This window comes from Oncorhynchus nerka, linkage group LG10 (assembly GCF_034236695.1).
Source record: "Oncorhynchus nerka isolate Pitt River linkage group LG10, Oner_Uvic_2.0, whole genome shotgun sequence".
NCBI classification, from domain to species: Eukaryota; Metazoa; Chordata; class Actinopteri; order Salmoniformes; family Salmonidae; genus Oncorhynchus; species Oncorhynchus nerka.
In genome coordinates this window covers 91,572,596-91,576,139 of record NC_088405.1, presented here as the reverse complement: position 1 = coordinate 91,576,139, position 3,544 = coordinate 91,572,596, and positions in this window count along the sequence as shown.

Genomic DNA, 3,544 nt, shown 5'->3' with positions numbered 1-3,544 from the left:
AAAAACCCAACAAGTCATTTTGTTCATGATTCAACATTTTAGGCACAACTGAATGCATTTATTAACCGAAATGTGTCTTCCGTATTTAACCCAACCCCTCTGAATTTAAGAGGTGGTGGTGGGGTGGGGGGGGCTTCCTTAATCGATGTCATCGGCGCTCGGGGAACAGTTGTTGTTTGGAGTTTACTAGCTTGCTCAAGGGCAGAACGTAAGATTTTTCCACCTTGGCAGATTTCTCTCAGGGATTTTAAACCAGCAGCCTTTCGGTTACTGGCCCAACGCTCTTAATCACTAGGTTACCTGCCACCCCTATTGGTGTTTCCAGAGACTACTCACCTGTGAAAACAGAGAACAAAGATCCTTCAGTCGTCTCTTTTTAGAACAAAGGCAGAAGCATAATGAGAGAGGGAAATGTGATGTATGCAAAATTCTCCTGATAAATTCTGATTCATAGCCACTTATTTTAAAGATAAATTAATGGTCTCCTTTATGAGTTTAATACATGTTTTATGATGACAGTGGTAGTAAATTCTTGATCGGCATGATTTAGCGTCAGGAGTCTGGACATGACTACATGCAATGCAATATTATTTCTGCCCACATGATGGCAGCACTGTATTAACTGAGCGTTTGGTAAGCTAGCAATGTTTGTGCAAGTTTGTCTCCCTGTCAAATTTATGTCAAAACTGAAGGATTTGTGTCACCCTGGGGATATTTTTCTTAGCTGTACACAAGTTTGTGTTTTTTTACATTCCCATATGCTTCCTTTTGCCATGAACATGAAATCTCCTGAAGTCATTTCTGTATGACAGTTTTTTTTAAACTAGGCAAGTCAGTTAAGAACAAATTCTTATTTTCAAAGACGGCCTCGGAACAGTGGGTTAACTGCCTTGTTCTGGGGCAGAACGACAGATTTGTACCTTGTCAGCTCAGGGATTTGAACTTTCAACCTTTCGGTTACTAGTCCAATGCTCTAACCACTAGGCTACCCTGCTGCCCCTATCAGTTGAGGATACTCACCCAATTTTTTAGGATTCATTGTTGGATCTATAATGTTTGCCAGATCTGGCTACTTTCATCCAGCTCATTTCCACTGCACACACACTGGTTGAATCAACGTTGTCCCGCACTTATTTTCAATGAAATTACATTGAACCAACGTGGAATAGACATTGAATTGACGTCCGTGCCCAGTGGGTTGTGATTGTGACAGCCATACCGACCAATTTAACTCCTGTCTGGATGTGTCAGATCAGAGTGAGCTCAAAAGCCTCAGTGGCAAACTATATGAATTATGTGAATCAAAAACATTGCTCCCCAGATTCATCCGCAGAAACACAGTCATGTACTGGAAGGAGATCAGGCAGCCAGGCCTCCTGGGCATCAGGCAGCCAGGCCTCCTGGGCATCAGGAAGCCAGGCCTCCTGGGCATCAGGCAGCCAGGCCTCCTGGGCATCAGGCTACCAGGCCTCCTGGGCATCAGGCTGCCAGGCCTCCTGGGCATCAGGCTACCAGGCCTCCTGGGCATCAGGCTGCCAGGCCTCCTGGGCATCAGGCAGCCAGGCCTCCTGTGCATCAGGCAGCCAGGCCTCCTGGGCATCAGGCAGCCAGGCCTCCTGGGCATCAGGCTGCCAGGCCTCCTGGGCATCAGACAGCCAGGCCTCCTGGGCATCAGGCAGCCAGGCCTCCTGGACATCAGGCAGCCAGGCCTCCTGGGCATCAGGCTGCCAGGTGGGCAGCAGCAGCAGCCGCCACTGAGAGATGGGAGATAAATCAACGCTCAACCATGGAACCACATGAAGGGAAGTGGAGAATCCACCATGGAATCACATGAAGGGAAGTGGGGAATCAACCATGGAATCACATGAAGGGAAGTGGGGAATCAACCATGGAACCACATGAAGGGAAGTGGAGAATCAACCATGGAATCACATGAAGGGAAGTGGAGAATCAACCATGGAATCACATGAAGGGAAGTGGGGAATCAACCATGGAATCACATGAAGGGAAGTGGAGAATCAACCATGGAATCACATGAAGGGAAGTGGAGAATCAACCATGGAATCACATGAAGGGAAGTGGGGGATCAACCATAGAATCAGATGAAAGGAAGTGGAGAATCAACCATGGAATCACATGAAGAGAAGTGGAGAATCACATGAAGGGAAGTGGGGAATCAACCATGGAATCAGATGAAGGGAAGTGGGGAATCAACCATGGAATCAGATGAAGGGAAGTGGAGAATCAACCATGGAATCACATGAAGGGAAGTGGGGAATCCACCATGGAATCAGATGAAGGGAAGTGGGGAATCAACCATGGAATCAGATGAAGGGAAGTGGAGAATCAACCATGGAATCACATGAAGGGAAGTGGGGAATCCACCATGGAATCAGATGAAGGGAAGTGGGGAATCAACCATGGAATCAGATGAAGGGAAGTGGGGAATCAACCATGGAATCAGATGAAGGGAAGTGGGGAATCAACCATGGAATCACATGAAGGGAAGTGGAGAATCAACCATGGAATCACATGAAGGGAAGTGGAGAATCAACCATGGAATCACATGAAGGGAAGTGGGGAATCAACCATGGAATCAGATGAAGGGAAGTGGAGAATCAACCATGGAATCAGATGAAGGGAAGTGGAGAATCAACCATGGAATCAGATGAAGGGAAGTGGGGAATCAACCATGGAATCAGATGAAGGGAAGTGGAGAATCAACCATGGAATCACATGAAGGGAAGTGGAGAATCAACCATGGAATCAGATGAAGGGAAGTGGAGAATCAACCATGGAATCAGATGAAGGGAAGTGGGGAACAGGGACAGGATGTGCCACACAACTAGTCTGGGCCCCATTGGAGAAAGGGAGCCTGGCCACAGGACTAGACAGACAGACAAACAGACACACATGCACATACACACACACACATGCACAGCAGCAGACACGCAAACACACACACACACACACCCTGCCCAGCGAGGCCCAGAGGAGAAGCCAGATGTGACTTGGTAGCCCAGATGGGAGAGGCCTGGAGTCATTGGAGGCCAGGGAACAGATTGAAATTACAATTAAAATTGGGAGGGGACGATTAAAGAGACCATAAAAAAAGTAATTGACTCTCAAGTAACCGAAATGCCAGACCTGACATACTGAATACATTGACTACGTTACATACTGTACACAAGGAAGCAATGAAATTCTCAAATAGTCACATGAAACGAATCATAAACATCAGCAGACAGCTGCATGGGGTTTCATTTCCTCTCCACGTGGATTTCACTTCCTCTTTAAAAATGAATGTCATAAGGATTTGTCAGTTATTTCAGTGTGATCAATTTGTCAATACCCTCTACTTGAATAAATCAGAACAAAGGATTAAATCTCTTTCATCTGCCGTCAAAGCAAAATCTCAGCATAAGGCAGCACTGCTCTGTTCCTCTGAAGTGGTGGCTTTAAATGAGAGAGATTCAGCCGGGCAGTTTGTTGACTCATCATAAACAAACACATCAGGAACAGACACAACACAAAGGTCATCAGG